The sequence below is a fragment of the Arctopsyche grandis genome, chromosome 2, assembly GCF_051622035.1.
Source record: "Arctopsyche grandis isolate Sample6627 chromosome 2, ASM5162203v2, whole genome shotgun sequence".
Classification (NCBI taxonomy): Eukaryota; Metazoa; Arthropoda; class Insecta; order Trichoptera; family Hydropsychidae; genus Arctopsyche; species Arctopsyche grandis.
This window is the reverse complement of record NC_135356.1, coordinates 19,069,317-19,096,527: the sequence shown is the minus strand read 5'-3', so window position 1 is coordinate 19,096,527 and position 27,211 is coordinate 19,069,317. Positions and strand designations below refer to the sequence as shown.

The window sequence follows — 27,211 nt, the reverse complement described above, 5'->3', positions numbered from 1 at the left end:
AATACATAGATAGAGATTTATTAAATAACATATACAAAGGATTAGAAACAGATTGAACACAATTAACTAGAAATAAATTATCAGGTCCTCTTAAGTGTATTAATATTTAAAGATTTTATGTTCATTATAATATCATCAAATTCTATTTTACAGTAAGTAATATCAAACGATTCTTTTATAAGCAAGTTTTTTTTACATCTATTGAAGAAACAATGATATACACATGTATGTACATCTATACATACATACATTTACATCTTGAAAAAATTCAGCAAATACATACATTAGCAATAAATTTATTATCACTCCTAGATTTATCTTTATGTGTTAATAAGAACCCAATTTCTTCAGACTACAAATCGTAAGTGAAAGTAAAAAGAAGTTAGTATAAATGAACTTTAACTTTAATTATCATTTATGGAATTTTTGATATATGTACATACATACATACTTTATTTTATTATTTGTATAAGTCAAACCCCGTGGATATATCGGCTTTGCTGCCTTCCAAAAATGCAAAAATGCTGCCTTCCAAAATGCCATAAATACTTCCAAAAATGACTAATAATTCAACATTTTTAATATGATTTAAAAATATTTACATTTAGATCTACATAATTGATTGAAACCTTGAGTAGCCTTATCTCAAGGACTGCTTAAAATGCTTATGAGCTAGTTTTTTCTTATTAATTAATATGACTTTCTAATTCTCAGGAGAACAAATAGGAAAAGAAGATTGTCGTACACTGTAAGTAGGCACATATTTATCAAGCAATTCAAACAAGATGCTGTAGAATTTATCAATATTTTCAATAATATAATTATTTGGTAAAAATACCAATCAATACTAGACAAAACATTGCTAATTAGACAATAATCAGACTTCCTTGTACTTAAATATGTATTGATATGAAATTCCAAAGATGTATGATGAGAATCCACAGGTAATAATGTATAATTTAATTTATCAAAAGATAGATTATGAATATTAGAGAGCAATAAATCAACAATACGACTATTAGAATTTAGAATAAAAAAAATTGATTTAAGCCCAGAAAATTAGACATCGTCCTGATTTATGTTGTGTTATGTTAATTTTTGTTATGATTATACTCTTATGCTGCAGTGAAATATTCTCTATAAATAAACGATAAACGTTTGAACTTGAACTGAAATGTCCTTTATCCAGAAAAAATAGCAATTTTGTAATTAAATTTTTATTTGGCCCATATTTTTTGAAATAAATACGTATAATAATGTACTAATAATAACGATAAAACAATCTTCGAAGAATCGACAAAGCCAAGGACATTCCGCTAAAATCGACCAGAACCGTAATTACGGTATTCAAAATAATCTCAGCGCCAGAATTACGGTGCCATAAAACTCCGAGATTTGATGCACTTATTACTTACCAGTTGAGATTGTGGGTTCAAACCATGGCAAGAATCGAAAACATTATTCGGTTTTCCCGATGACCGCTGCTGACAAGATCTGAATGATTATTAATCCAGATCGACCGTTTCTTATTAAAGTTGGCCAATTTATCCAACTTTATTGTTATGACGGTTCTAATAAAATCAGTACTTCCCTATCTCACAAGATTCGACGAAGTAGTTCAAATTTATTGATTGTTGAAAGCATATACATATGTATATTCAGGCGCGGCTCGTGCATAGGAACTACGGCGCTGCGGCACCCCCAGAAAAATTACAAAAAAATCGCATTTACAACTAGTATTTAGATATATTTGACATACTCATTAATAATGATTATGTCAAATATCTAATCATTCTTATTTAAATTACATTCACAAGTTGTAAATGTATACAAATGTGATTTTTTTGTATTTTTTCTGGGGGTGCTGCAGCGCCGCAGTTCCTATGCACGAGCCGCGCCTGTGTATACTTACATATGTACATTATATATGTAATGTGAGTACATCCTAGCCACAATAGATTTATAGTCAGTGTTGACTTGATTGTTCGTTTTTTTTTTAAATTTATGTGTATTTTATCTTGTTCGAGCATCCTTAATTTTATGCTCTCATCATAAAAAATGATACGTAAATATCTCACATTATTTTACTTCATTGTTATTAGTGGTGATCTAAAGATGTTTATCCCGTACTAAATGGAAATCCTGTCATTTCAAAATTGTTGGTACATTGTAGTATGTGACGTAGCTGCATAGTATTTTTGATTATTTTATGCTCTTATCTGTTGTTAGTGTTTATAAATGTTTGATCTTTGTGTTTTAATTATGAATTGAGCAGTATTCGAAAAAATTGGTATATTATATTCAGTATATGTATGTATGTGTGTACAAAGAAGGCTATTACTACATATATATTTAAGGTGATACATTTATTTATTTCATAAACGTTAAACAAACGTCAAGAAAAACGTTAAAAAAGTTTTATACATTACTAGCATCGAACAAAGTCTCTTTCAGAATAACTAAATGTAAAAAGCCACATATGTAGTAGGACAAGAAAGACACTAGTTTTTCCAGCAACTATTGATATGGTTGAAATAATTCTTGTCGAATCATTAGCGAAACAGTGGGGAAAAATACCGCTTGCTGATGATAAAGTTGGAAGAAATTTTGAAAAAATGTTCTGTTAATTATATTTGAATTTTTTTGTATTAATACATTTTTTTCATTCAATGGACGTATTATTTTATGAAATAGAGTGGTAGGGGGCGAGGTAGCAATGTGTTTGGAAACCACTGATTTATGAAGATGATGTATGTACATATGTATGTACGTGTGTATGTATGTGTGTATGTATGTTAAATTTTTATGTATGTCAATGTTCATACATTAATATTATAATTATTTCTTGAATTGTGGCTAAGTTCTGGGGCGTTGGAAAATTGTTGAAATTTATGAAAATAAAACGACAACTTTTTGGTATGTTTTATAAAATTTTATTAGTTTTTTTGGGTTAGTAATGCTAATATTGGAATAATGAAAAAAGCTAAAGGCTATTCCACTCACGGGTACAATGTTCGTGGCAGCCGCAAAGAGTATGTTTTGACATACATTAAATTCTAATTTTTTTATTGTTAGTAATAAGTGAAAAATTCAAACATTCAAAACGTTTCGACATTCATACACTAAACATGTTATACATGAAAAGATTCAAGAAGCTAAAGGCAATTCCACTCCCAGGTACAATGTTTGTGGTAGCCGCAAAAATTCAAAACGTTTTGACTAACATACATCGATTTTTTTTTAAATTTTCTTTTAATTTTTAATTTTTTTTTTTTGATAGTTACTCAAAATGCAATTAATTAATTATAATAAGAAGCTACAGGCGATTCCACTCACGGGTACAATGTTCGTGGCAGCCGCAAAGAGTATGTTTTGACATACATTAAATTCTAATTTTTTTATTGTTAGTAATAAGTGAAAAATTCAAACATTCAAAACGTTTCGACATTCATACACTAAACATGTTATACATGAAAAGATTCAAGAAGCTAAAGGCAATTCCACTCCCAGGTACAATGTTTGTGGTAGCCGCAAAAATTCAAAACGTTTTGACTAACATACATCGATTTTTTTTTAAATTTCCTTTTAATTTTTAATTTTTTTTTGATAGTTATTCAAAATGCAATTAATTAATTATAATAAGAAGCTACAGGCGATTCCACTCACGGGTACAATGTTCGTGGTAGCCACAAGAATATGTATATTCAAAATGTTTTTTTTTTGTGTTTCTTTGACTTTTTAGATTTTTTTTTTTTATAACGAATGGATATGTGACTAATGACGTTTCCACTAACGATAACAATGTTAGTGGTAACCATCAAACGATGAAAGGGATACTCTCCAATTTTCCTATACGCAAGACAATAAAAAAAAAAACAGTAAACGCACATAAATGTAAGATAATATTAGTTGTGTCAAGTTAAGACTGTGAGAAGATCTTTAAATACTTCATACATATATATATAATGTATGCTCTTATTCTATTTATGCTTTACATATCTTTGGCATGTTAAAGATATGTAAGCATGTTTTCCTAAGACTAAGTTGGCGGTTGTTATGCCTACAATAAGGTGTTATAATATTGCAGAAACCCATTGCTGATAGGTATGTAAGCGTTGAACATTATGATTTTCACAAGAAATAAAATTGAAGGAAATGTTTTGATTATACACAAACATATATAAGTGATATCGACGATAAATCATACACTAACAAAGCCACACAAAAGCTCATGTTTGCCCATGAGCTAGAACGCACTTTGAATGTAATTAACACTAAAACACTAAAACTATGTACACTTTACACTTGGTTCCATTTTGCTGCGACCAAAGAAGAACTTTGAAGAACTGCTGCGTTCTAAAGTTATTGTTTTTCACTTAACGATATAAAACAGTAGATGTGTTTGTCGAACCAAACCTTTGTAATAATCCTATAAATTATTTCTACCTCAATTAAGTACACGAATACATATAGTGTGCAACTTATTGCTAACTTATTTTAACACTGCTAAGGTAATATCATAAAATAATCGGCTTTAAAATTGCAAAATAAAAAAACTCAAGAATCAGTTTAGAACTCGTTCGATGAATTTCGATGTCACTTTTACATGATAAAAGTTTTTCAAGTTCCCGAGACTTTGTTCCAGCTTCGTCGAGGCCCCGACCCCTGTAAAATAAATCATCAAACTTTAAATAATATCATTGAATATTGCAATATAATACAAGGCGACGGTGAAACTTACAGTTTAACTGATGCACTTTTTGATGTCATTTGCAAATGATTTAAAGTGCATACTAGTTGTATTTAACGCTTTGCTCCATGTCCTGAACCGTCCGATTGTATCGCAATTCTAATTCTTAAAAAAAATCTTTATTAATATTGTACGTAAACCAATACTGGAAATCCTGAACGAAAAACTCACTGGATGTTGGTCTTCTTTGTGTTGGTTGATATTTTCTCATATCTTCATATGTTCTAATCCTTGAACGTGCGATCGGATTTTGTTGTAAAATCTGTAATAAATAGAAATACAGATATTAAATCGTGGACTAAATAAAATTATACTATAATACAATATATAAAAAGTAATTACGGTTAGATTTTTGAGCACACCACTTGTGTTATATTGAAAGCGTTTACCAGTATATATGAAACTATCGTCTCCAGTATATATGAAACCTTATCGAGGATATTCGAGAAATCGTTGTGCGAATTCTGAAGATATAAAAAATTAAATTAAATATTAAATTCGCCACGAAATAGTCTAAGCTCTTACAAACAGACTCACTGGGTGTTATTGAGCGATCTTCTTAATGGTGTTTAATGATGATTATCATTTATTAAAGTTCTTACCCTCGCCCCAGACGATCGGTAATTGAAGTTGAGCATCTGATGGAAAATTGAGCGAATTAAAATCGAACATTTATTAAAAAGGCTTTGATATTGATGTAAAATTCACCAGATATCGTTGAGCGAATTGTAGTGAACAGTTTTGTCAATTGCAAAACGGTGTGATGTTCTATGTAGATCGCATGTGCTCATCTTCATATCTCGAATGTACATGAATCTATAAGAAGTCGATGCAGCTGAACAACGGATTCAAATTTCATTACTTAATAATGTAGAAAAATTTAAATAAACTTACTCTACTGCCAATGCATAGTCTACATTTAATAGACGTAAATTGCATTGTAGTTGAACGAAACAAGACTCCAGACGCTGACTCGATTTTTTCCAGAGAATGGATTACGTGAAAATGCAATTCCAAAATTAACGTATGTACACTGGAAAGTTTAATTATTCAATTAAAAAACTTCGTTGGGTAAAAAAGTAAAAAATTCGAAAATGACCACAAAGCTTGTGCATTCAAAATAGTTACTAAATATGGCAAAAATCTGTTTTTCATTTTGATAAACGGATATGGACCCAGTTTTATTTAAACCTACATATTTACATATATGTTTAATATATAGAACCGTACAATATTGTAGAATGCATCAATTTAATTTATTGCGAAATTCATCTACTCGAATATTTAATGATGTTAAAACTACCCCATAAGCAATAACGGCCATTAAACGAGTTTGAACGGTGAGGTAAATTGGAGATGGAATGGTGAAGGAAAACTCTTGAAAAGAACTTCCTCAAAATGACTCGAATTTGTTACTATGAAAACAGTATCAAATAATGATCTCTTATCTTTTAATTCGTGAATTATATCAAAATTAAATTGTGAGTGAACTTTTGCCGCACTTTGTATTTGTAGTATTACACATATGGGTCCTTTTTAATTATTTGTTTAAATAATGAAGAAATTACACATAAAATAAAATATAACAAAATATATATATTCTACGCGTTCAATTGTTCCTTCTTATAAATAAATTTCCGTCAATTAGTGCAAAATTAACATTTTCGCAAATATCGCAAAATAACATTAATAAGATTTTTTTATTATTAGAAATTTTACAAATAAAACGAGTTTTTGTACTTCCATAATTAATAAATTTCCATCACAACACATTTTACAATTTATATTAAACTGTTCAAATTAAAAATGTCTCTATAAATAATTTTATAATTGAAACACTGATTCATCACTGAAAAGCTCATTATATTATAAATGAAACAAACTCTCCTAATAAAATAAATACATAATTCGCTATATGATACAAACGCTCTATGCATATACCTAAATAACTTTTCTTTTTAAGTATACCTCAATTTAATTTAAGATCTATTGTAGACGATACGTAGCGGAAAAATTATATGGAAAAATCGTAAGATGTGGCCCTAATTCAAGATAATAGATCAGCTCTAATTCAGACAATAAATATGTATGTAGAGAAGAGAACACTACCCATTTTAAAGGCAAAAAATTTTCAAAACAGCGATTCCATTATCAATATTTGAACATATGATTTTTATGAGTAGAAATGCGATCAATAAATGAACTTTGTATTGAAATAAATTATGCGTCTTTCGGAATCTCGTTTAACGGCCAAGTTTCAAGCCACGTAAATATATATACATATGTAGGCCGTAAAGTGAGACATTCGTTTAAATATTGTCAAGTGAAAATTAAAATGTGTCTTTCAATTATTTAAATAAAAATGATTGAAAAATTATTAACAAAAAACAGCTCAAATGCAGACCCCACGCCAATTGAAGGAAAAGCAAAAAAAAAAATGAGTACACATACATAATTCATAAAAAATCAATAATAAAATAATCGCAATAGCAACAAAATTTGAAATTCAAATAAAAAATAAAATAAAACAAAATAAAAATTCTGAAAATTAAACAAAATAAATTATTAAATCACCACGTCCAATTTGAGAGTTGATCTGCATCCTGCAATAAAATAAAATATTAGAATAAAATAAATTGGATCGAACTCACCGGGTCATATTGAGCAAACCGCTTAGTGTTCTTCTGGGGGGATAAAAAAAATGAAAAATCCCCCCTTGGCTCCAGATAATACCCATTGCACGTACACGCCGTTCTCTGCGACTTCATCTTCACCCGTCTTCGAAAAACTTCAGCACACTAAAGGAATGATTGCCAACACTTTCCACAGTATCACTTAAACTTTAAAATCGCCCAAGAGCGTCCGAGCAATAAGCGTGATATGCTTTTCGCCCTTTTTTAAAATTACACTTAAACTAAAACTTAATTAACCGTGGAAAAATTCGCGGTCACCCCCCGTGGGGTGAAATTTCTCAAAGGCCAGTCCGAGTGCACTTGAACTCTCCCGTGTATCCCCCCCGGCGCTGGGATACACGGGAGAGTTGCTGGCTCCGCGCTAAGGGCTCGTATTTATAGTCTTTCAGCACTTTCCCACCACTCGAAATTTCGTCGGTGGGAGTGGTGACGAATTAATAAACAATCCCACTTTTGCAACGCCTTAACACTTCGACGACTGACGAAGATGCATATCACCCGGGAATCCTCGTCGAAGATTTACAGACGCGTTTCACATCACTTTTCAATCATTCTATCTTATTTGAATTGTGGTATGCGTGTTTCTATCCCTATTCTATAAACTTGTCTATATTAGACCGTCTCTGGAATATCGACTAATCCTTTCCCTATAAAATTTCTCCAATTGACACATTTTTCTTTGAATTAACAACCGTATTACATACATCAATTAAAGAACACATGCTGTTTTTCCTATTTTGATGTCTCTAGATTCGGGGTTCGTCTTGTGTACAATCTCTATCAAAATATAGTTGTCATTAATATTAAGTTCATTCATCATTTTTAATCATTTATCTTACTTGAGTGGTGGTCTACATGTCTCTATTTGCCTCTTTTAGAAAAGCCTCTCTTAAACCATCTCTGGCATGTCAAATAAATTTTCCCATATAAAGTTTCACTAATTGACTCACAAGTCTTTATGGATCTGGTCCTTTTTTCTTTTTTATTAGAATAAACTACCATATTACATAATTTTTTTCCTATTTTGGTGTTTCTGAATTAAGGGTGCGTCTTTTAATCGATTACGTCTTACAATCACTATTAAATGTCTGGTTGTGTTCATTAGCATTGCATTGGATTCAAATTGTCAGTTAAAAAAGTCTCGATTGTTGGTACAAAATAACATTAATTGATATGTGATTCAGAAAAATCTGAAATCGAATTTGATGACGCAAACAAAGCACGTAAATTCCTATCGTTTTTGATTGTATGTGTGTGTCTTTATACAAGGTATTATACATTTATGTAGATACAAGTTACATTTTTATTACTGCTATTATTAAAAATTGCTTGAAGATAGGTACAGTAAATATATGACGACATCGAAAGATATCACAGGAATCATTAAGAAAGTTAAAGAAAATTATGCAAATAATACACACTATGTACGTCAAATTTGCTTTACATAGCCGTTTCTATGGAGATTCTAATTAACATAAAAGATATTATGAACATTTGATAAGAATTGCAAATAATTTTCCAAGCGTTCTCTCCTATTAATACTGTTATTAAAATAAGATAAAGGCTATAAATACTAATAACATCATATGTGTAAAATCTATAATGATTATTTGACCATTAAAATCTAAGACTTTGTGATATATGTACGTACATACGTATAAAAAGCGTTTGAAATTAAAACATTGAAATACGTGCCGAATTTTTCAATCGTGAAATATTTAAAAGTTTTTTTTATATAATAGAATTAATCTAAATCATAAATATGCGAAAAAATTAATCGAACTTGTCGAAAATCGAAACACGCGCCCTTTACGATTTAAAACTCATAAAATTTAATACAATTCCATTTAAAAATTTTCGCTACGGTCGTCGTAGGGTTGACTGGGAGTTGAGATTAGCTCAGAAGTGGGAAATATGAGTCGTGTACACTTCAGGAGTGTTTTATCCAGACGAATGCGGGTTTAGCACAAAACGATATCGAATATATGCTTGACGATTGTTTTCGACGACCATTGATGATTCCCATTGTAGACAGTGGCTTATTTTAGTAATATATTAACTTATATTTGACCTTTGAACCACAAACTTGGCGGCAACTAGCGGGCTGCATCTTGAACACCCCTTTTGCTTATCACCAAAGGTCAATTCGGCCTGTACTCGTTCTTGAATGTTCGAACAGCTTACTTTGTATGGATTGATTTATTTAATTGGGCAAATTCCCACAAACGTACATTTATTGCATAGTATTAGAAACATTTCTCATGATATTTTTCTAAATAGTGTTACTATACATACAATGTAGCTATGAACGATGTTCATACCCAGATTTATTGTCCCTTGTTTGAATTTAAAGGTTATATTTGATCTTAATAATATACACACATAAATCAAATAATCTTCATTTTCGGAAACATTTTAAAACTCTCATAGATTTTCTCTTCCTATTAGAAAAAAACTACGAACATACCTATAGATATGTACAGTAATAAATTTACGAAAAGTAAATGGCAGACTAAAACATCTTGATAATGACGAGTAATATAAATCTCAGACGAACGAAAGCTATTTGTTTTAATTCTTTTTATTGAATATTTTACCGATTTCACTATAAATGAGTCTTGTCAAAATGATTTTATTTAAATATATACAATGGAAATATAATTTAACATTAGATATTAATGACAGTCGGAGCTTTTTAACAAAGCTCTGATGCAACTCGGACTAAGACCGTAATTTTTTTACAATATGTTCTTCGATTCATTTGATATAAATAATCAATAAAAATATAATACACAATTGCATACAACACGTAAGATATGAATTTAATGTTGACTATTAGTTTTTGTTATCCAGACAAGGTGAATTTCTAAAAGATTAAAACATATACATATGATTGGTTGAGGTTTCTAAGCCAATAATGCAAATGAAAAATTAACTGAAGACAAATCCGCAAAATACATAAAATCTACATATGTATATAAAGTTTCAAGTCTGCTTTTGAACATATTCGATGTACAAAAATTGTATGTACATATGTACATATGTTGAGATCAGTCAAAATTTATTATATATCACATAATCACATCGCACTTCAATAAATTTCATTTATGTAAGTACATATATTCTTGCATTATCAATATTGGAGTTTATTAAATTTACATTAATCTCATATTTTCTTTCTTCTGATTAAATTTTCCCCAATTGCGCGTGTGTTTTTTCATTTTATGACGTCAATATACTCTTCACGTGTCACAACATGTGACATTTTTGTATAACTGTATAAATTGTAATTACTTCGCAAAAAATTTTTCATGGAATAAAACCATACAGAAACAAACAACGAATTGTTTACCACATCATAACGTAAGGGTGTTTTTCGCAATTTCATTTGATATTTTACTTATATAAAACATTTATTTTCAAGGCTCTAGACTGTTCGTAAGCTACATAAACAGAAAATCAATACTTAAAGACTTACGAATGTTGCAAATACCACTGAAAATTCAAGACACATTGTATAATTGCAATCATAGTGAAGATATTTCTCGTGATGATTAAAAATGAAATTTTATCGATCGTCTTCTATGTACATATGTACATATGTATGTATGTACATTATATTACAAAGGTGGCCAATCTTTATGTCACTACGGGCCACTTGCAAAAATCCGGAGAGGACTAGAGAGCTGCAATTAATTTTATTGGCACAAACAATGAGATTTGTTACATATGCAGACTATTTTTAATAAATAATATAATATATTATTTATCGTTACAACAGATAATGGAGCTAATATGATCAATTTTGTCAAATTGTTAGAAACCGAAATAGACAAAGAAAACCAGAATATTAATTATGAAAGAGATTATGAAGCAAATATCGACACCACGAATTTATTATTTGAGTGCTACTAAATTGAGCATTTCTTCTTTCATAATTACTTATATAGAAACATATCTGACAAACACAGCTAACCGAGGACTATCTTCAAATTCTGTAACTTTGTTAAGAGTTGAATGCTGCACAGGTTTTCAAATCATTTTTCAGATAATTCAGAATCTTTCCTGTTTCAGTGATACGCCGTTCTGTTGTGTAACGTGGAATTGGAATTTGGGAAATTAATATGTGTAGTTTTGAATTATTTGAGAATGGTACGAAGTCGCATTTAAGGTACCAAAAAGCCGCAATTTGGCTACCACTGTTATATCATATAAAACGAACGTTGCGGTTGTTAATTAGTAATTTATATTAATCCCCATATATTGAATACATATTTCCTGGTGAAGGTCCTAATTTATTTTGTTATTATTTTAAATAAATCTATGCGTATTATCAATGTTTGAATTAATGCAAAGTAATTAGCGATATACGCGTTGGCAAAACATGGAAAACGCTTTTGATTATTAATTGAGCTTGACGATCGCTGGTCACGGTCAAATTTTCCGTATGCGTAAATAAATATGCAAGCTCGATCACAAATTATTACGATAACAATATGTTTAGTATTTTATTTACATAAAAATGCGTTTAAGCTAAGTAGTGTTCTACTATGTTGGGGGCGTCGAAAGATAAAACTTGTTTCTGATTTTTTTTTAATGTAATATCTTCATCCTATTGTCCGATTTTTAACACGTGCTAGTCCGACAGGACATCCATGATAGTATAGTTATATGTATATAAATATCCGCTATCAATAAATTGATAGCGGATAATAAAATGAGGATAAAAAGTGTGATAATAAAATAAAATATATAACAACCGTTTCAAACAATTTTATTATCTCTTGGTTTTCAGTTTCATTGTGCTAATTAATGCTCACATAAGATATCTCAATTTTTTTGCATAGTGAAATAAAAATATGATTACATAATATTATCATCAAAATTGAACCACTAAGAAATTTTGAATTTGAATCAACAACATAAACTATTTTTAATCATTCTGTGGTGATTGTGACCATCATGGTTTCAATTGTAGAGAAATTCCAAAAGGTTCTACGATTCAAGTATATGTAGACTCAAGGCTAGGAAGGAGAGAATGAATTCTTGGAGCCTGTAAAAAATCATAGCATCATCTGCAGCCATTCGCCATCCACTGCTAGATGAAGGTCTCTCGAACACGCTTTGAAATAAATACGTATAATAATGTACTAATAATAACGATAAAACAATCTTCGAAGAATCGACAAAGCCAAGGACATTCCGCTAAAATCGACCAGAACCGTAATTACGGTATTCAAAATAATCTCAGCGCCAGAATTACGGTGCCATAAAACTCCGAGATTTGATGCACTTATTACTTACCAGTTGAGATTGTGGGTTCAAACCATGGCAAGAATCGAAAACATTATTCGGTTTTCCCGATGACCGCTGCTGACAAGATCTGAATGATTATTAATCCAGATCGACCGTTTCTTATTAAAGTTGGCCAATTTATCCAACTTTATTGTTATGACGGTTCTAATAAAATCAGTACTTCCCTATCTCACAAGATTCGACGAAGTAGTTCAAATTTATTGATTGTTGAAAGCATATACATATGTATTATTCAGGCGCGGCTCGTGCATAGGAACTGCGGCGCTGCGGCACCCCCAGAAAAATTACAAAAAAATCGCATTTACAACTAGTATTTAGATATATTTGACATACTCATTAATAATGATTATGTCAAATATCTAATCATTCTTATTTAAATTACATTCACAAGTTGTAAATGTATACAAATGTGATTTTTTTGTATTTTTTCTGGGGGTGCTGCAGCGCCGCAGTTCCTATGCACGAGCCGCGCCTGTGTATACTTACATATTTTATTTTATTTTAAAAAATCAACACCACAGAGACTTGACAGGTTGCCCCAAAGCGTCAATGTGATTTTAATACAAATAATAAAAATCATAAAAATTACAAAAAAAAACATCATAAAAAAAATAATAAAAATCACAAATAAAAAAAAACATAAGAAAATAATAAAAATCATAAATAAAAAAAAACATCATAAAAAAATAATAAAAATCAAGTAAAAAATATGTACACAAAATAAAAACAAAGAAATAAGATTGAAAAATTTATATCGTGCTATTTAGGATGTGTTCCACCAACTCAACATAACTGGCATCGAATAGGTCCAAGTAATGTGCCAGTAAGTTAAGGAGTCGAACAGCTCTCGAGAGGGGGGAGTTCATGAGCACGTTTGATTTAGCCCTAATTGGCAAAAATATATCATGTTTTCTTAAAACTCTACGATTTTCCGGGGCCCAGAATTTTAGTTTCTCCAGGATAGTGGGATTGTGAATCTCTCCTCTAAGTAATTTTACGAAATGTTTCCCAAGAAATAAATCTCTTCTCTTTGCCAGGGAGTAGAAACCCAAAGATCCCAAGACAAAGGCACTAGGGAACAGATATGGATAAAATCCAAATGTCTTCAGATATAAAAATCTAAGGAATTTCCTTTGGACTCGTTCCAACATTAGAAAGTAACGAAGTTGATAGGGAGACCATATAATGGAGCCAAACTCGAGCACACTGCGAACTAATGTACAATATAAGAGACGAATGGCAGTGAGCCCTAGTTCGGACGAATTACGGATTACGAATCCAAGGATTTTTGTTGCCCTATTACAGATATTCTCAATGTGAATGTTGAAACTCCAACTATTTTCAAAGACTATTCCCAGATCAGATATAAATAATTCTCTCTGAAGAAGAGAATCATGAAATTTATACGGATATTTAATAGGAGAACGAGAACGAGAGTAAGAAATGACCCGACACTTTAGGATATTGAAGGGAAGTTTATTAACATTAGCCCATTCATAAATAGAATTCAAATCCTCTTGCAAATAAAGAGCGTCAGGTAAATCAATTATTCTCTTATAGATTTTTAAGTCATCCGCATATAATAAAAATTTAGAATGGTGAATAGAAGATTGAATATCGTTGATAAATATTAGGAATAATAAAGGGCCAAGATTTGATCCTTGGGGAATCCCAGTAGTGGCAACATACTCATAAGAAAAGCAACTCCCAAACTTAACGAATTGACGTCGATCCTGTAAATAAGAAATAAAAAGACCAACAAGATTATAAGTAAATCCAATAAAACTTAATTTACTAACCAAAATTTTATGATCAACTTTATCAAACGCCTTCTCAAAATCAGTATATATTACATCCATTTGATTATTACAATCCAAAGTGCTGGTTATGTCATTAGAGAAACATAACAAGTTGGTAATAGCTGATCTGGCCGGACGAAAGCCATGCTGCTGATCAATGAGCATACTTTGAAAGTGATTAAAAATGTATCTGTGTAATATTACCTCAAACATTTTGGCTGGCGCTGACAAGATAGTTATTGGTCTGTAGTTCCTTACACAAGATTTATCGTCCTTCTTATGAACAGGAGTTACTTTAGAGCATTTCCATAAATTGGGGAATGAAGAGTTCCTTAGAATTAAATTAAAAATGAATTTTAAAGGTTCTAAGAGACTAACCTCACATCCTTTTAGGATGTAATTAGGGATGGAGTCAGGACCGGAAGAATAAATATTTTTTAATTTTAGAAAGCCATATTTCAGATCGGAAGAGTCAAGATGATTAATCGCTAAAGTGGGGAAAGTAAATTCCGAGTCATTGGTAGGTTCCATGGAATCAGTAGGATTATTGAAAACTGATTTAAAAAAGTCGGCAAATCCATTAGCAATGTTTTGATCACCCTCTAACAATCCAGAATCATTGTACATAATGGTCGACTTAACACGATTTACACGTTTAGAATTGATGAAGTTCCAGAATTTCTTAGGGTTTTTAACTATGGAACTTTCACAATCAGCTACATAAACATTATATGCATTATTAATTAATTTCTTAATTTCCGTACGTAAAATACGGAAATTATTTAAGATAAGAGGATTGCTCGATTTCTTCCAGAGTTTATGTGTTTGATATTTACTTTTTAAGAGATTAATAATTTCTTTAGTAAACCAAGGCGGATAAATCCTTTTACTCGTCACTAATCCTTTCAACCGAAAACAATCATTAAAAATAGAATATATAATGTCATAGAAATTAGAGAGGGCCAAATTAACATCTTTGCACTCATAAACTCGCTCCCATTGACAATTACAAAGAATATCATTTAAATATTTGAAATCAACATTTGTAAATAACCATCCATTTAGGACAGAGGTATTAAGACAGTTATTTATTAAACGAAGTGAGGAATAAGTTATAGTTAATTTTAAATGAATATCAAGAGCAGGATGATAGCTGTCTTCAGGAACCAAGGAATCAACTGAATTTGAAATAATAATATTCTGACAATCTAAATTTGTTAATAGAAAATCCAACATGGAATTATTAAAATAGTTTCGAATAGTATTAATTTGTTTTAAGTTGAATAAAGATATAAAAAAATTAAGGTCATCAGGAAAACAGTTAGAAGAATTCAGATTAAAATCTCCAGATATAAAAATGCGACCATTACTTAAATGTGAATAATTAGATATAATTAAATCAAAAAATCGCTTATAAATATTTGGTGGAGATCTTGGTGGAAAATAAATAGTACATATGTATATAAAAAAAGGAATGTTAACAAATCTTAGTTTTAGCCATACACATTCATGAATGTCCTCAAGATGACTAAGTCTTTCAACCGAAATAATATTTGTATTTTTAACTGCTAGAAGAACACCACCACCTCTGGCAGATCTATCATGGCGATATATATTGAAACTGCTGTCAAGTACTTCGGCATCATGTACAGATGAGTTTAGCCATGTTTCAGTAATAGCAAGGACGTCAATAGATCTAGAAGCGGCGTTATTGTAGAATTCCTTGAGTTTTGTATTTAAACCCCGCACATTTTGATAATAAAGTTTAATGTTACGGGTCACGGGTTTGGGCAATCGGTTTCGAAGAGATTTTTTTGAGAAATAACCATTCTCTTATGCCAGTACCCATAGGCCAAAATTCAGGATTGATAATTATATTAAAAGTTTCAGTATCTACACTAATTTTAAATGACGAGCACATGTCAGTTTTAGCAACCTGAGAAACGTTGATTCTTTTATTTTTAATTTTATTTAATATGAACTGTTTCACAGTATCACAAGTGCAGTTATTTGCCAAATTAAAAACGTGTACATTCTTCAATTTCGGAATAGTGGCCACCTGTAAAGTTTTATCAGGTGCTCCAGATCCACGAGTATATGGCAGTCTCCCGGAAGAAGTCCCAGCGACCTGACTGAACGAATTTGAAGGATCTACAGTAGAAGCAGAAGCAGGAGCACAAGAGACAGGAACATAATCAGATGTTGAAGCAGAAGCTGATGTAAGTGTAGCTGAAGATGAAGATGGCAGAGGTGAAGCAGTAGAAGATAGCGCTGCGACCTGACTGTAAGATTTCGCAGGTTTTATAGGAGAAGGAGGAGAAGCAGAAACAGAAACAGTAGAAGCAGAAACAGTAGAAGCAGAAACAGTAGCACACCCAGGAGTAGATGCTGAAGCTAAAGCAGACGCGAGTGAAGTTGAAGCTGAATAAGGCGGAGGTGAAACGGTAGAGGATGCCGCTATAACGTCATACGGGCATCTGACAGGTGTTTGTTTATGTACTGTAGTATTGTTACATTCAGTTGACAGTGTGGAGAGTTCTCGTAATGTTACCTCGCCCGATTGCAGAGTTGTAGGTTCAACAAAAACAGCTGGAGCCAGAGCTGCTGGAAAGGGACGACACATCATCCTCTTTATTTCACCGACATCAGTGTGGATAGTCTGGAGGGACTCCACAGCGATTTTTAGCGAGGCCAGGTTATTAAAAGCGACGCGTGCGATGGATACTATATTTTTAATTTCGTCGCTGATGTATCGCACCCTGTCCTTGGTAAGGACATTGGCACCAGATCCTTTTTTTGAAAGGTCCGCGAGTATTCTCTGGCTTATAGTAACAATATCCTCCATGGTAGAATGCGAACGAATTAACACGTCCAGACACAACGATAGCACACGATACAACCAATGAACCACTTTCACATTATATATTATATATGTAATGTGAGTACATCCTAGCCACAATAGATTTATAGTCAGTGTTGACTTGATTGTTCGATTTTTTTTTTAATTTATGTGTATTTTATCTTGTTCGAGCATCCTTAATTTTATGCTCTCATCATAAAAAATGATACGTAAATATCTCACATTATTTTACTTCATTGTTATTAGTGGTGATCTAAAGATGTTTATCCCGTACTAAATGGAAATCCTGTCATTTCAAAATTGTTGGTACATTGTAGTATGTGACGTAGCTGCATAGTATTTTTGATTATTTTATGCTCTTATCTGTTGTTAGTGTTTATAAATGTTTGATCTTTGTGTTTTAATTATGAATTGAGCAGTATTCGAAAAAATTGGTATATTATATTCAGTATATGTATGTATGTGTGTACAAAGAAGGCTATTACTACATATATATTTAAGGTGATACATTTATTTATTTCATAAACGTTAAACAAACGTCAAGAAAAACGTTAAAAAAGTTTTATACATTACTAGCATCGAACAAAGTCTCTTTCAGAATAACTAAATGTAAAAAGCCACATATGTAGTAGGACAAGAAAGACACTAGTTTTTCCAGCAACTATTGATATGGTTGAAATAATTCTTGTCGAATCATTAGCGAAACAGTGGGGAAAAATACCGCTTGCTGATGATAAAGTTGGAAGAAATTTTGGAAAAATGTTCTGTTAATTATATTTGAATTTTTTTGTATTAATACATTTTTTTCATTCAATGGACGTATTATTTTATGAAATAGAGTGGTAGGGGGCGAGGTAGCAATGTGTTTGGAAACCACTGATTTATGAAGATGATGTATGTACATATGTATGTACGTGTGTATGTATGTGTGTATGTATGTTAAATTTTTATGTATGTCAATGTTCATACATTAATATTATAATTATTTCTTGAATTGTGGCTAAGTTCTGGGGCGTTGGAAAATTGTTGAAATTTATGAAAATAAAACGACAACTTTTTGGTATGTTTTATAAAATTTTATTAGTTTTTTTGGGTTAGTAATGCTAATATTGGAATAATGAAAAAAGCTAAAGGCTATTCCACTCACGGGTACAATGTTCGTGGCAGCCGCAAAGAGTATGTTTTGACATACATTAAATTCTAATTTTTTTATTGTTAGTAATAAGTGAAAAATTCAAACATTCAAAACGTTTCGACATTCATACACTAAACATGTTATACATGAAAAGATTCAAGAAGCTAAAGGCAATTCCACTCCCAGGTACAATGTTTGTGGTAGCCGCAAAAATTCAAAACGTTTTGACTAACATACATCGATTTTTTTTTAAATTTTCTTTTAATTTTTAATTTTTTTTTTTTGATAGTTACTCAAAATGCAATTAATTAATTATAATAAGAAGCTACAGGCGAATCCACTCACGGGTACAATGTTCGTGGCAGCCGCAAAGAGTATGTTTTGACATACATTAAATTCTAATTTTTTTATTGTTAGTAATAAGTGAAAAATTCAAACATTCAAAACGTTTCGACATTCATACACTAAACATGTTATACATGAAAAGATTCAAGAAGCTAAAGGCAATTCCACTCCCAGGTACAATGTTTGTGGTAGCCGCAAAAATTCAAAACGTTTTGACTAACATACATCGATTTTTTTTTAAATTTCCTTTTAATTTTTAATTTTTTTTTTGATAGTTATTCAAAATGCAATTAATTAATTATAATAAGAAGCTACAGGCGATTCCACTCACGGGTACAATGTTCGTGGTAGCCACAAGAATATGTATATTCAAAATGTTTTTTTTTTTGTGTTTCTTTGACTTTTTAGATTTTTTTTTTTTATAACGAATGGATATGTGACTAATGACGTTTCCACTAACGATAACAATGTTAGTGGTAACCATCAAACGATGAAAGGGATACTCTCCAATTTTCCTATACGCAAGACAATAAAAAAAAAAACAGTAAACGCACATAAATGTAAGATAATATTAGTTGTGTCAAGTTAAGACTGTGAGAAGATCTTTAAATACTTCATACATATATATATAATGTATGCTCTTATTCTATTTATGCTTTACATATCTTTGGCATGTTAAAGATATGTAAGCATGTTTTCCTAAGACTAAGTTGGCGGTTGTTATGCCTACAATAAGGTGTTATAATATTGCAGAAACCCATTGCTGATAGGTATGTAAGCGTTGAACATTATGATTTTCACAAGAAATAAAATTGAAGGAAATGTTTTGATTATACACAAACATATATAAGTGATATCGACGATAAATCATACACTAACAAAGCCACACAAAAGCTCATGTTTGCCCATGAGCTAGAACGCACTTTGAATGTAATTAACACTAAAACACTAAAACTATGTACACTTTACACTTGGTTCTATTTTGCTGCGACCAAAGAAGAACTTTGAAGAACTGCTGCGTTCTAAAGTTATTGTTTTTCACTTAACGATATAAAACAGTAGATGTGTTTGTCGAACCAAACCTTTGTAATAATCCTATAAATTATTTCTACCTCAATTAAGTACACGAATACATATAGTGTGCAACTTATTGCTAACTTATTTTAACACTGCTAAGGTAATATCATAAAATAATCGGCTTTAAAATTGCAAAATAAAAAAACTCAAGAATCAGTTTAGAACTCGTTCGATGAATTTCGATGTCACTTTTACATGATAAAAGTTTTTCAAGTTCCCGAGACTTTGTTCCAGCTTCGTCGAGGCCCCGACCCCTGTAAAATAAATCATCAAACTTTAAATAATATCATTGAATATTGCAATATAATACAAGGCGACGGTGAAACTTACAGTTTAACTGATGCACTTTTTGATGTCATTTGCAAATGATTTAAAGTGCATACTAGTTGTATTTAACGCTTTGCTCCATGTCCTGAACCGTCCGATTGTATCGCAATTCTAATTCTTAAAAAAAATCTTTATTAATATTGTACGTAAACCAATACTGGAAATCCTGAACGAAAAACTCACTGGATGTTGGTCTTCTTTGTGTTGGTTGATATTTTCTCATATCTTCATATGTTCTAATCCTTGAACGTGCGATCGGATTTTGTTGTAAAATCTGTAATAAATAGAAATACAGATATTAAATCGTGGACTAAATAAAATTATACTATAATACAATATATAAAAAGTAATTACGGTTAGATTTTTGAGCACACCACTTGTGTTATATTGAAAGCGTTTACCAGTATATATGAAACTATCGTCTCCAGTATATATGAAACCTTATCGAGGATATTCGAGAAATCGTTGTGCGAATTCTGAAGATATAAAAAATTAAATTAAATATTAAATTCGCCACGAAATAGTCTAAGCTCTTACAAACAGACTCACTGGGTGTTATTGAGCGATCTTCTTAATGGTGTTTAATGATGATTATCATTTATTAAAGTTCTTACCCTCGCCCCAGACGATCGGTAATTGAAGTTGAGCATCTGATGGAAAATTGAGCGAATTAAAATCGAACATTTATTAAAAAGGCTTTGATATTGATGTAAAATTCACCAGATATCGTTGAGCGAATTGTAGTGAACAGTTTTGTCAATTGCAAAACGGTGTGATGTTCTATGTAGATCGCATGTGCTCATCTTCATATCTCGAATGTACATGAATCTATAAGAAGTCGATGCAGCTGAACAACGGATTCAAATTTCATTACTTAATAATGTAGAAAAATTTAAATAAACTTACTCTACTGCCAATGCATAGTCTACATTTAATAGACGTAAATTGCATTGTAGTTGAACGAAACAAGACTCCAGACGCTGACTCGATTTTTTCCAGAGAATGGATTACGTGAAAATGCAATTCCAAAATTAACGTATGTACACTGGAAAGTTTAATTATTCAATTAAAAAACTTCGTTGGGTAAAAAAGTAAAAAATTCGAAAATGACCACAAAGCTTGTGCATTCAAAATAGTTACTAAATATGGCAAAAATCTGTTTTTCATTTTGATAAACGGATATGGACCCAGTTTTATTTAAACCTACATATTTACATATATGTTTAATATATAGAACCGTACAATATTGTAGAATGCATCAATTTAATTTATTGCGAAATTCATCTACTCGAATATTTAATGATGTTAAAACTACCCCATAAGCAATAACGGCCATTAAACGAGTTTGAACGGTGAGGTAAATTGGAGATGGAATGGTGAAGGAAAACTCTTGAAAAGAACTTCCTCAAAATGACTCGAATTTGTTACTATGAAAACAGTATCAAATAATGATCTCTTATCTTTTAATTCGTGAATTATATCAAAATTAAATTGTGAGTGAACTTTTGCCGCACTTTGTATTTGTAGTATTACACATATGGGTCCTTTTTAATTATTTGTTTAAATAATGAAGAAATTACACATAAAATAAAATATAACAAAAAATATATATTCTACGCGTTCAATTGTTCCTTCTTATAAATAAATTTCCGTCAATTAGTGCAAAATTAACATTTTCGCAAATATCGCAAAATAACATTAATAAGATTTTTTTATTATTAGAAATTTTACAAATAAAACGAGTTTTTGTACTTCCATAATTAATAAATTTCCATCACAACACATTTTACAATTTATATTAAACTGTTCAAATTAAAAATGTCTCTATAAATAATTTTATAATTGAAACACTGATTCATCACTGAAAAGCTCATTATATTATAAATGAAACAAACTCTCCTAATAAAATAAATACATAATTCGCTATATGATACAAACGCTCTATGCATATACCTAAATAACTTTTCTTTTTAAGTATACCTCAATTTAATTTAAGATCTATTGTAGACGATACGTAGCGGAAAAATTATATGGAAAAATCGTAAGATGTGGCCCTAATTCAAGATAATAGATCAGCTCTAATTCAGACAATAAATATGTATGTAGAGAAGAGAACACTACCCATTTTAAAGGCAAAAAATTTTCAAAACAGCGATTCCATTATCAATATTTGAACATATGATTTTTATGAGTAGAAATGCGATCAATAAATGAACTTTGTATTGAAATAAATTATGCGTCTTTCGGAATCTCGTTTAACGGCCAAGTTTCAAGCCACGTAAATATATATACATATGTAGGCCGTAAAGTGAGACATTCGTTTAAATATTGTCAAGTGAAAATTAAAATGTGTCTTTCAATTATTTAAATAAAAATGATTGAAAAATTATTAACAAAAAACAGCTCAAATGCAGACCCCACGCCAATTGAAGGAAAAGCAAAAAAAAAAATGAGTACACATACATAATTCATAAAAAATCAATAATAAAATAATCGCAATAGCAACAAAATTTGAAATTCAAATAAAAAATAAAATAAAACAAAATAAAAATTCTGAAAATTAAACAAAATAAATTATTAAATCACCACGTCCAATTTGAGAGTTGATCTGCATCCTGCAATAAAATAAAATATTAGAATAAAATAAATTGGATCGAACTCACCGGGTCATATTGAGCAAACCGCTTAGTGTTCTTCTGGGGGGATAAAAAAAAATGAAAAATCCCCCCTTGGCTCCAGATAATACCCATTGCACGTACACGCCGTTCTCTGCGACTTCATCTTCACCCGTCTTCGAAAAACTTCAGCACACTAAAGGAATGATTGCCAACACTTTCCACAGTATCACTTAAACTTTAAAATCGCCCAAGAGCGTCCGAGCAATAAGCGTGATATGCTTTTCGCCCTTTTTTAAAATTACACTTAAACTAAAACTTAATTAACCGTGGAAAAATTCGCGGTCACCCCCCGTGGGGTGAAATTTCTCAAAGGCCAGTCCGAGTGCACTTGAACTCTCCCGTGTATCCCCCCCGGCGCTGGGATACACGGGAGAGTTGCTGGCTCCGCGCTAAGGGCTCGTATTTATAGTCTTTCAGCACTTTCCCACCACTCGAAATTTCGTCGGTGGGAGTGGTGACGAATTAATAAACAATCCCACTTTTGCAACGCCTTAACACTTCGACGACTGACGAAGATGCATATCACCCGGGAATCCTCGTCGAAGATTTACAGACGCGTTTCACATCACTTTTCAATCATTCTATCTTATTTGAATTGTGGTATGCGTGTTTCTATCCCTATTCTATAAACTTGTCTATATTAGACCGTCTCTGGAATATCGACTAATCCTTTCCCTATAAAATTTCTCCAATTGACACATTTTTCTTTGAATTAACAACCGTATTACATACATCAATTAAAGAACACATGCTGTTTTTCCTATTTTGATGTCTCTAGATTCGGGGTTCGTCTTGTGTACAATCTCTATCAAAATATAGTTGTCATTAATATTAAGTTCATTCATCATTTTTAATCATTTATCTTACTTGAGTGGTGGTCTACATGTCTCTATTTGCCTCTTTTAGAAAAGCCTCTCTTAAACCATCTCTGGCATGTCAAATAAATTTTCCCATATAAAGTTTCACTAATTGACTCACAAGTCTTTATGGATCTGGTCCTTTTTTCTTTTTTATTAGAATAAACTACCATATTACATAATTTTTTTCCTATTTTGGTGTTTCTGAATTAAGGGTGCGTCTTTTAATCGATTACGTCTTACAATCACTATTAAATGTCTGGTTGTGTTCATTAGCATTGCATTGGATTCAAATTGTCAGTTAAAAAAGTCTCGATTGTTGGTACAAAATAACATTAATTGATATGTGATTCAGAAAAATCTGAAATCGAATTTGATGACGCAAACAAAGCACGTAAATTCCTATCGTTTTTGATTGTATGTGTGTGTCTTTATACAAGGTATTATACATTTATGTAGATACAAGTTACATTTTTATTACTGCTATTATTAAAAATTGCTTGAAGATAGGTACAGTAAATATATGACGACATCGAAAGATATCACAGGAATCATTAAGAAAGTTAAAGAAAATTATGCAAATAATACACACTATGTACGTCAAATTTGCTTTACATAGCCGTTTCTATGGAGATTCTAATTAACATAAAAGATATTATGAACATTTGATAAGAATTGCAAATAATTTTCCAAGCGTTCTCTCCTATTAATACTGTTATTAAAATAAGATAAAGGCTATAAATACTAATAACATCATATGTGTAAAATCTATAATGATTATTTGACCATTAAAATCTAAGACTTTGTGATATATGTACGTACATACGTATAAAAAGCGTTTGAAATTAAAACATTGAAATACGTGCCGAATTTTTCAATCGTGAAATATTTAAAAGTTTTTTTTATATAATAGAATTAATCTAAATCATAAATATGCGAAAAAATTAATCGAACTTGTCGAAAATCGAAACACGCGCCCTTTACGATTTAAAACTCATAAAATTTAATACAATTCCATTTAAAAATTTTCGCTACGGTCGTCGTAGGGTTGACTGGGAGTTGAGATTAGCTCAGAAGTGGGAAATATGAGTCGTGTACACTTCAGGAGTGTTTTATCCAGACGAATGCGGGTTTAGCACAAAACGATATCGAATATATGCTTGACGATTGTTTTCGACGACCATTGATGATTCCCATTGTAGACAGTGGCTTATTTTAGTAATATATTAACTTATATTTGACCTTTGAACCACAAACTTGGCGGCAACTAGCGGGCTGCATCTTGAACACCCCTTTTGCTTATCACCAAAGGTCAATTCGGCCTGTACTCGTTCTTGAATGTTCGAACAGCTTACTTTGTATGGATTGATTTATTTAATTGGGCAAATTCCCACAAACGTACATTTATTGCATAGTATTAGAAACATTTCTCATGATATTTTTCTAAATAGTGTTACTATACATACAATGTAGCTATGAACGATGTTCATACCCAGATTTATTGTCCCTTGTTTGAATTTAAAGGTTATATTTGATCTTAATAATATACACACATAAATCAAATAATCTTCATTTTCGGAAACATTTTAAAACTCTCATAGATTTTCTCTTCCTATTAGAAAAAAACTACGAACATACCTATAGATATGTACAGTAATAAATTTACGAAAAGTAAATGGCAGACTAAAACATCTTGATAATGACGAGTAATATAAATCTCAGACGAACGAAAGCTATTTGTTTTAATTCTTTTTATTGAATATTTTACCGATTTCACTATAAATGAGTCTTGTCAAAATGATTTTATTTAAATATATACAATGGAAATATAATTTAACATTAGATATTAATGACAGTCGGAGCTTTTTAACAAAGCTCTGATGCAACTCGGACTAAGACCGTAATTTTTTTACAATATGTTCTTCGATTCATTTGATATAAATAATCAATAAAAATATAATACACAATTGCATACAACACGTAAGATATGAATTTAATGTTGACTATTAGTTTTTGTTATCCAGACAAGGTGAATTTCTAAAAGATTAAAACATATACATATGATTGGTTGAGGTTTCTAAGCCAATAATGCAAATGAAAAATTAACTGAAGACAAATCCGCAAAATACATAAAATCTACATATGTATATAAAGTTTCAAGTCTGCTTTTGAACATATTCGATGTACAAAAATTGTATGTACATATGTACATATGTTGAGATCAGTCAAAATTTATTATATATCACATAATCACATCGCACTTCAATAAATTTCATTTATGTAAGTACATATATTCTTGCATTATCAATATTGGAGTTTATTAAATTTACATTAATCTCATATTTTCTTTCTTCTGATTAAATTTTCCCCAATTGCGCGTGTGTTTTTTCATTTTATGACGTCAATATACTCTTCACGTGTCACAACATGTGACATTTTTGTATAACTGTATAAATTGTAATTACTTCGCAAAAAATTTTTCATGGAATAAAACCATACAGAAACAAACAACGAATTGTTTACCACATCATAACGTAAGGGTGTTTTTCGCAATTTCATTTGATATTTTACTTATATAAAACATTTATTTTCAAGGCTCTAGACTGTTCGTAAGCTACATAAACAGAAAATCAATACTTAAAGACTTACGAATGTTGCAAATACCACTGAAAATTCAAGACACATTGTATAATTGCAATCATAGTGAAGATATTTCTCGTGATGATTAAAAATGAAATTTTATCGATCGTCTTCTATGTACATATGTACATATGTATGTATGTACATTATATTACAAAGGTGGCCAATCTTTATGTCACTACGGGCCACTTGCAAAAATCCGGAGAGGACTAGAGAGCTGCAATTAATTTTATTGGCACAAACAATGAGATTTGTTACATATGCAGACTATTTTTAATAAATAATATAATATATTATTTATCGTTACAACAGATAATGGAGCTAATATGATCAATTTTGTCAAATTGTTAGAAACCGAAATAGACAAAGAAAACCAGAATATTAATTATGAAAGAGATTATGAAGCAAATATCGACACCACGAATTTATTATTTGAGTGCTACTAAATTGAGCATTTCTTCTTTCATAATTACTTATATAGAAACATATCTGACAAACACAGCTAACCGAGGACTATCTTCAAATTCTGTAACTTTGTTAAGAGTTGAATGCTGCACAGGTTTTCAAATCATTTTTCAGATAATTCAGAATCTTTCCTGTTTCAGTGATACGCCGTTCTGTTGTGTAACGTGGAATTGGAATTTGGGAAATTAATATGTGTAGTTTTGAATTATTTGAGAATGGTACGAAGTCGCATTTAAGGTACCAAAAAGCCGCAATTTGGCTACCACTGT

General features: G+C 30.8%; 2 long non-coding RNA genes across 2 annotated transcripts; both read right to left on the bottom strand.

Moving 5' to 3' along the window:
* Positions 1 to 3,608: 3,608 nt before the first annotated feature.
* On the bottom strand, positions 3,609 to 5,432 carry LOC143922691 (uncharacterized). The gene is made up of 5 exons (XR_013261625.1): positions 5,288 to 5,432; positions 5,093 to 5,214; positions 4,922 to 5,012; positions 4,742 to 4,849; positions 3,609 to 4,665 (listed from the first exon to the last, which is right to left on the bottom strand). It is a non-coding gene; the product is annotated as an uncharacterized LOC143922691 (long non-coding RNA).
* A 13,736-nt stretch (positions 5,433 to 19,168) lies between these two features.
* LOC143922439 (uncharacterized) lies at positions 19,169 to 23,357 on the bottom strand. Its single transcript, XR_013261577.1, has 8 exons — positions 22,966 to 23,357; positions 21,209 to 21,347; positions 21,023 to 21,130; positions 20,852 to 20,952; positions 20,657 to 20,778; positions 20,486 to 20,576; positions 20,306 to 20,419; positions 19,169 to 20,229 (listed from the first exon to the last, which is right to left on the bottom strand). It is a non-coding gene; the product is annotated as an uncharacterized LOC143922439 (long non-coding RNA).
* Between the last annotated feature and the right edge of the window lie 3,854 nt (positions 23,358 to 27,211).